Source organism: Camelus ferus, chromosome X, assembly GCF_009834535.1.
Source record: "Camelus ferus isolate YT-003-E chromosome X, BCGSAC_Cfer_1.0, whole genome shotgun sequence".
NCBI lineage: Eukaryota > Metazoa > Chordata > Mammalia > Artiodactyla > Camelidae > Camelus > Camelus ferus.
The window spans coordinates 57,701,722-57,710,836 of NC_045732.1; the positions used below are offsets into that span (position 1 = coordinate 57,701,722).

At 36.9% G+C, this 9,115-nt stretch overlaps 1 non-coding gene across 1 annotated transcript; it reads right to left on the reverse strand.

Annotated features, from left to right (window-relative positions):
- Window positions 1-4,179: 4,179 nt before the first annotated feature.
- Window positions 4,180-4,286, reverse strand: LOC116662323. Its single transcript, XR_004318359.1, has one exon. It is a non-coding gene; the product is annotated as a U6 spliceosomal RNA (small nuclear RNA).
- Window positions 4,287-9,115: the final 4,829 nt, after the last annotated feature.

A 9,115-nucleotide genomic window follows, 5' to 3' on the forward strand; every position in this document is an offset into this window, starting at 1 on the left:
GAAGTAAAAGTTGTTCCAGGGACTCAGAAGGCATCTGTGAGTCACAAGAGGCCTGACAGAAACCAGCTTAACTAGAAGAGGTATTCCCGGCAGTAGTAAAGCTAGAAGGAGAAGGACAAGCCTTGGTGTTGATATCTGTGATCACATCAGTGTGACTGGCCACCCCAAATATCCAACAGCATAGTTCTTATTGTCCCCAGGCTGATTCATATTTTACGTCATTCTGTTGTGTGCATGTGGCATGTTGTTTCCAGGCACACTTTATCCACACAGGGTGTAGATAACCAGGGCTAAGGTAATCTACCAGGACCTATAGCTGAAACTAATTAGAGTAGGGACTTGACAGGTAGGAAAAGACGCAGTAGCAAAATCAGTTTCAAAGTCAGAGATCGGGGGAGGCGCCAAGATGGCAGAGTAAAGAGACTCATAGCTCTCCCTCTCCCACACATATACCAAAATTACATCTACAAACGCATTGAATTGCACAGAACACCTGCTGAACTCTAGTAGAGCTCCTCTTGCTTTGAAATACAGGAATATTCTCACAAAATCCAGTGAGAGAAAAAAAAGAAAAAAGAGAAAATTGGTGCCGGACGAGTCCTGCAGGGAGAGAGCAGCAAAGGAAGAAAGCCGCCCTCACACTGGGATGCTCGCTCTCCAGCCAGGAGGTCAGCACGGACTGAAGCGGAGCTTCTGAGGCTCAGAGGGGAAAGTGGCAGCCGCTTGGCAGACAGAACTAAGAGAAACTGTCACAGAGGGTCCCTGTGATCCCCAGCCCTAGACATGAGCCAGCACGAGACGAAGGTGGGACTGGCTGCTGGAGATGGGTGAGGAGCCTGGGGAGAGGGCTGGGGCCCACTGCACAGGGGCAGCCTCAGGGGAACTGGAAGGTTTTGTGAGCTCTGGCTGGGGCTGTGTGTGGAACAGAATAGCCCGGGACCCCCATGAAAAAGCACCTCTGCTGGTGTATGTGGTGGGGGAGGGGCACAGAGCTGCATCATAGCCACTGTCTCGGCTTGGCTCCATTGTTCATGTGTTTTCATGAGAAGAGGGGTTGGGCTTGGTCATAGCCACTGTTGTTGCATGGAGGTGGGGCTAAAAGCTGACTCCATACCCAAGGGCCCTGCAACTTCACAGGCAGGACTGAGATTCGTCTACAGTCCCAGGCAGAGAGGGTGGATTTGCTCTCTCTTGACCCTTTGGGGGACCCATGCCTCTAGGATGAACAGGTAGTGAGTGGTGTTCTGGCACACAACAGGGGTGAGTATGGGTATTTACAACAGGACCAGGGGTACCGCACTGTGCGTGGAGGTGAGGCTGGGGTCTGTGCTGACCCTGTGGTGCACCACAGATTCAGGTGTGTGACTGTACACTTGCTACAGCGGGTCCTAGCGCCTGACATTGGTGCATCTGTGCTGGTGGTTCTGGGGGCCCAGAACCTGGGGGACACCAGAGCGGGTGGCTGACGTTACCCCAGCCAAGGCGGGAACAAAGGCAGCTGTCAACAAAGAGCACTTTCTAAGCCCAATAACAAGTGACAGACAGCACTACAGAGAACACTTCCTAGGGGACATCTCCTGCAGAGGGACACTCAGTGACTCTTCTTCCCAGCCTGAAGCACTCCAACCCTGCCTACCACACACCACAGCTCAGAAATGGGTCTAGAAAGCCTCTATTCCAGCAACAGGGGAGCAGACCTGGCCCCTGTCAAGGCTGTGACAACCACAGAACAAAACGGAGGCCCCACTCAACAACAACAATCAGGGCAGGCTCTGATCACCACAGCACTGGCCACACCCCCAATCAAAAGGATAACAGCCTACACACAGGGAAGAAAGATGTGGCAACCATCCATACTAAGAACAGCCCTCACAACAGAACTATTAGACGCACACAGTCTACACAGGAACGTTCCCACTTTAAATAAAAACAAATAAAAAGTAAAACAGCCCTGCAAGACCACAGTAGATAACTGATACTCCAAAATCCACAGAGCCAGAGAAATGTAAGTAAAATGAAGAATCAGAGGAATCACTCCCAATTAAAAGAATAAGAGAAGTCCCCTGAAAGAACAAACAATGAGATAGACCTCAGCAGTCTACTGGTTCATGACTTCAAAAAGGGAGTGATAAAAGCACTGAAAGAATTAAAAGAGACTATGAGTAGAGACAGAGAATACTATGAAAAGGAAATGGAAACCAATTATTGACTAACAGCTGACTGTTCCTTTGAATGTAACACAACATTTTGGTTATAAAATGTTTAGATTTGAGTGATGTGTTTAATTTCATTAGGATAAGGACTAAAATCACAAACATACCAGAGTTCAAAAGTGATAATGCAAGAGGGGAGAAAATAATCTCAATAATTCTTAAAAATCATACTGATTGCCATTTTGGCAAAGCTTCAATTAAAATAGAAATTAACAAAACAAGACCTTTAGAGCTTTTCTTTTTAATAACTCAAGGATCTAAGAATAAGAAGAAGAAACTTGCATTAGTACTGTACAAGAAATACACCTAAAATAAAGGAATCCATTTTAGAGAGGAAATGGAAAATTTTATTATTGTTGAATAAGAACATTGGGTTAGCCATATTGATATGTCATCAAATAGAGTTTAAAGTACATGGCACAATTAGAAAGCAGATCACTACATTATAATAAAGGATGTTCAATTAATCAGAAAGAATCAAGATAAAGACAGATACAAGATACAATAAATACTATTAAAAATAAAATTAGGGACATAGTTTCAGATACAATAAAGATTTAGTACATGATGGGAAATGATACTACCACTTTTAATTTAAAATTTTGAAAAAATATAATAATGAAAATTTTCTTTAAAAATACAAATTATGAGAAGAGGCTTGATCAGTGAAGTTCCTAGCAGGATCAAGATATCATACTCAAAAAAGGGTGAAAGAGAGTTGAATGAAGTGAATATTTACAAAGGAGTGGGTAAATTATATAAATAAGTAAATAAATTAAAAAGAGGGATGGTGAAGCATCCTGTGACTAAAACAAGAAGTCAGTGACACACACCTAAAGAGGTAGGAAAAATGTCAGAATGTGTCAAAAACTAAATAATACTTTCCTTATTTTTCTTCTATATTATTGGTCCCTCTTGGCTGCACACATTTGCTTGTTCCTTCTCATTCTATGAATAGGTTTTTGAATCTGTCCTATATTTCAATTTTTTCTTTGTCAACACTCAATTTTTCAGTAATCTTATTCTATGTCTTTCTCTAAGTGCCATCTATGTGCATCTATATATTCACAAATATATATCTCTAGTCCATACCTCTTTTCTGAATTTCAAATTTTTCTATGAAATACTCTATACACAAACTTCACTCAGCTAGCCAAGAAACATCTCCAACTTATGTTCAGGACAAAAATCTTGACATCCTTCTTAGGGGAAAAGACTGGAGTTTTACAATCTATCAACCAGTTCTATGAGCTTAACCTTCAAAGTATAACCTGAATTTATTCTCTTTTTACCATTTTGACAGCTAAAACCCTAGTGCTTTCACTTGGGTGGAACAATGACACCCTAATGGTCTATCTGCTTTTGCTTTTGTCCCTCAAGTGTCCATAAATCATCTAAAGTTTTCTTTTAAAAATGTAAAACAGATCAGTTCACAACCCTGCTCAAAATCTTGCCTGCCTATAACACTTATTCCAAATTATAGCATTTTTATTAGAATATAAGGCTTCAAAGATCTGACCCTTACTTGTTCCTCTGACATTTCATTTGCTATTCCCTCTGTTTAAGGAAAGAATAAGAGAAACATTTAAAAAAACAAGAAATATTTATAGTTGGTCATAATTTCTACATGATTCTGCAGCAAGGGAAATTAAGTTAGTATTCCAAAATATTGCTGAGAATAGAATTCTTATCTCTTTCCTTCCAAATTTCCTTTGTCATTTTGTTTCAAATGTGCCTCTTTTAAACAGCATATGGCTCAGTATCTTAGTGGTTTGTTTTAAATGTGGTTTTATGCATTTAGCGAATGTTCCTATTTTTCAGTTAGTGCCTCTATTCCTTTCAAATGTATTGTGACTACTCATGAAACTAAGCTCATTCTTAACATTTTATTTTATTTCATTTCATTTCATTTTTTAAACATTTTTTATTGAGTTATAGTCATTTTACAATGTTGTGTCAAATTCCAAAATATATGGAATGCTTCACAAATTTGCATGTCATCCTTGCGCAGGGGCCATGCTAATCTTCTCTGTATCGTTCCAATTTTAGCGTATGTGCTGCCAAAGTGAGCACTTAACATTTTATTTTAATTTTATGTAAAGGAATAATTTATACACAGTAACAATGCAAAATTGTAAGAACACAGGTAAATTAATTTTGATATTTTTATGTATGTAACCCAAACCAAATAAAGATATCAAAAATGTCCATCATCCCAGAAAGTCTATTTGTACTTCTTTCAGTTAATTCCCCTTCCCTGCTGCTGTGACAACTTCTCTTCTTATTTCTGCTAAAATGTATTAGTTTTGCTTTTTTTGGATTAACTGTATATAAAGAAATCATGCTGTGTGTACTCAAATTGTTTAGGTGTATTTTTTTTAATTGGTCTTGTTTTATTGAGATATGACATGTAGCACTGTGTAAGTTTAAGGTGTATAAGTTAATAATTCAACTTATGTACAATATGAAATAGTTACCACAGTAGGTTTAGTGAACTTTCATCATCTCTTAAAAATGCAACATTTAAAAAATAGAAATATATATATGTTTTTCCTTGTGATGAGAACTCTTAGGATTTACTCTCTTAACAACGTTTATTTGTAATGTACAGTGCTCTTAATTATCTTTGCCATGATTTACATTACATGACTAGTACTTATTTATCTTATAACTGGAAGTTTGTACCTTTTGGTTAACTTTATCAAATTTCCCTCCCCCTCAACCCCTGTCTCTGGTAGCCACAAATCTGATCTATTTTTCTTTGAGTTTGTTTTTAAAGTAAATTGATCTACAACACTATGTTAGATCCTGGTACACAGCATAAGGATATGGCATTTCTATACATTTCAAAGTGATTGCCATGAGAAGTCTAGCTGTCATCTGTCACCATACAAAGATATTACACAACTATTGACTATATTCCCCACACTATACATTTCATGTCATATATTATGTTTGGAGAAATTTATTCAAGCAAACTAACAATGAAAAAAGTAACTCACTTTTTTTCTCCAAGGGAAAAAGTGTTTTGGGTACAGAACCACATAAAAACCACAAGTAGTAAGTAAACCTTAACCAGATTATTTTAAAAAAATGATAAGAAAAACATTATAAATGAGCATATTTGACCTTCCAAATTAAAGATTTTCTTATTTCTCTTTTATAAATTATTTAAGACAATGTCAGCACCAAGTATATTATTCTGCTTAAGTATAATATGATTTATTCTATAGATCAAAATTACTTTTACAACTTTATCTTAAATATCAGCCGTTTGTCATGTATAGCCTATAGCATTTCAGAACCCACTTAATGTCTTATAAAGCAATGCAGATAGATAGAAAGACAGATAGATAAAGACAGAAAAATAGACAGATAAATATAGAGATAGGTATAAAGATATAAATATAAACTATTCATAGGAATAGGTAACACAGAATCTATAGACTATGTCATTTATTATTAAAATATTTGACAAAGCTTTCTCAATCATTTGTGTGTCTTGCCCCCAATTTAAGAAAGTATAAAAAAAATGTTTAAAATGTTATTGTTGAATGTAAGCTGGTGAAAATGGTGGAGTAGGCAGCCCCAATGACCTTTCTTCTGTTAAAGAAAAAATATTCTGACATTTCTTAAAACTGTAAGGAAGGCTTTATAGAGAATTATTTTGATAAGTGTTAAGGCTATCATAGTCAGAGAGAGAAAGATCAGGTTCAACTCCACTCACACACACACATACAAACTGGGGATTTATACACAAGGAGCAGGTAAAAGTATGGGGTTGAAAAAAAAAAAAAGAAGTATGGGGTTGGTGGATAAAAAATTACTAAGAGAAGCCATCAAGGGTATGGGAACTCTTGCTAAATCAACTTAACAGGATTCTTCCTGCAGGTAGGCCGAGGACCTAAACAACAAAGGTAGGGGATAAAAAATTTGATCAGATATTGAGGGTGGAGGATTCTGTCTAAATTGACTTAAAAGGATTCTTTCTAAAACTGGGCAATATAAGCCCAGCAAGAACAAGGCCCAAGTTCAAGGCCTAGATAAAGAAAGGCCTCAGAGAAATCTGACTAATGCTTTGCCAAGGACAAAGTCTTCTCAGGCCTTCCTTTTGTTTAAGAAAAGAAGTGACATCTTTCTTTCCTTTCAACAATATAAGTTCATTTCTAGTTTAGTCCCTTTTTATTAATTAAAGATCAGCTGAACCACTTGTTGAGACTTGGTGGTAGGGCAGCCAGTTGAAAAGATTTTCAGATGTTGGGCTCAAAGCCTTCTGAGTGGCCCACACAGCAGAAGCTTTAGGTGTCCAGCTGTAGCTTACAGGGCTTCTTGAGATACTGGAGGGGTGGTTAGCTACAGACAACCTAGAATTCCTGTGAGAATCTGATCAGTCAGATTCTAGTTCTTATTTACTCTAAGTCAGAAGAGTGGGAGAAAAATTAGAATGTTAATTTGGAGATTCATAGTCAGATGATGAAGGAAACTAGACAAACTGAGAATTTGGTAATTTCTGACAAAATGTACAAGACTGCAGAATCTAGTCCAATTTATAGGTAGGATAACAAAATCTCAAATACAATGAAGAGGACTAGAATCTAATAATTCAAAAGAGCATACTGTAGTTTTTCCACTGAAACATAAAATTCATGTCTATAGTTACTACCCATTTTGATCAAAGATAACCAAAGTAAGGTTATTCTTGTTCACAAAGTAAGTTTTATTTCTTTAGGTTTGGCCTGGTCATTTATATAAGTGAAAAAAGAGAATGGTAATTGATCACATAAACCTTTTAAGTTTGCTTTGCTGAATTTTTCCTGAGGAATCTCAGGTTAGACTTTCAAAAATCTCTCAAGCCAAAAACTTACCACAAGACTTCACTGGCAAAATGTATAGATTTGGGTAAATTTCTTCTTCTTAAGGTCCTCCAAATGGCCTAAGTTTCCTGACTCTGCTATGAAGTCATATTTCTTATTCATCCCTAAGGCTGGGGACCCTGTAAGCCAGGTATCAGGCTGCTTTTTCCAAGATAGCTTAAAGTCAACCATAGTTCTTTAAAACTGATCGTATCTGATTTTACATGTCTTTCTCAAATATGACATTCTAGTCAAAGCCTTGGTTATAGAACCAATGTTTCCAGTTAAGTTCTCTTACACAGAAGACAGATTCTTATTGAACTTATGCAAATAATTATATTGCCATGACAGTAAGAATATTTAATAAGAATGTTCAAACTCTGAAGAGACCAGGTAGGGAGAAAAGATAAATGTTTTATGTTTATTTACCAAAGTATGATCTATGAGTTAATACATGTTGTATATAACTTCAGAGAAAAGAGAAAGGGGTTCCTCATATCCAAAAGAAATAGGTACAAACAAACAAACAAAAACCCCATAATTATCCTGTATCAATTTAGTCCCATATAATTAACTTTTTACTGTTTGATCTTGGATTAGCAGTTTCATGAACCCATCAGCTTCTCCAGCTACAGGTTCTGGAAACCCTTGCTCAGTCCAGCGGTATGGTCTCAAAGATATTTAAGTAGTGCCATCAGAAGCCTGTGCCCCTAGAGTACCTTAGGAATACTCTTGAGATTCTTGCTCTAAACTGGTAACTTTAAGCCTGGAACTCTAACCCAACTTCATAGAGTACACTGAGACTCTTAAGAGTTAAAATCTGTCCTTACCATGCTTCAACAGATTACCATATTAAGCACTGGCTCAGGAGTCAGAGTCATCAGTGAATTCCTGATCAGTCAGTCAGGCATGAAGACAAAAGCTTCAAAGGGTGCTCACTTTGAATTTGAACTTCCCAGTTTCTAGAACTGTAATAAATTTCTGTTGTTGAAAAGCCACAAAGCGTATGGTATTTTTCTATAGGAACCCAAGTGGACTAAGACACCATTTTATTTCACTAGATATTTCTGTATCAAATATTTCTTGCTTTCCCTCTTTCCTCATGTCTACTGTTGCTATGCCGTTTAGTTGTGATTAAGGGCTCTAAAGTGTGAGATCTCCAAGGATTCATATTTTTCATGTTATTCCCAGAGATATCCCTAGAAATCTAGTGGGGAAGTTCTTTAAGTGGTTTATTTTCATGAACACTAAAGAGCTCCATGAGAAACAATTTACCTCAAAGGCAGAGTCAAGCATCTAAGTTTAGAACAAAGCTAATAGTTAAGTAATTATTTTTAATATAATATAGTAGACATCTATATTTTTATATCTGTCAATTTAACCATATAACTATCTTTGTTTTGGCATAACCCTCCTAAGGATATGTATTGGAAATTTAAGAAACAAAAAAATGAAGGAAAGGTGATCTGCTTTGTGTAAGGAAGAGATTTCTCCACTTCACCGAGGTGACTGTGAGAGTATGTCTAATAGGTTAGAATAACAAATGGCTACACTCTGATAGTTTTGATCTGAAATGAACAGTATCTTAAGCAGCTAGCCAGACAATATGAAGTTTAACAACGTGTAAGACAGAGTCACATAAGGCCAAAATCAGAAGCAGCCCCTGCCCCTTCACTCTCCCCAAGATACCAAACCACGTACCTCAATTTGAGATAAATAGGCATGATAGTAGAATCATGTTGCTGCATCAAAGCTTAGAGGGTCACAAAAACAGTACCAGGAAAAAGAAAGAGGAAACCTGGTACTTGGAAACTAAGAGAAACTCATTTGATAACAGATGTGAAAAAACCCCTAGGAATTTCCTGAATTAGGTAGAATAGATTTGAGGAGCAAAAGAAATACAAAACATTTTGTGGATCAAGAACAAGTAAAAGTAAAATATTGTTTGATGTGAACTTATAGTCAAAACTTCCTCTTCTTCATATTGTTGAACTTGATTTCTTTTCAAGTTTTTTTTTAATAATCTCACACTTCTGAATTTCTCCTTTA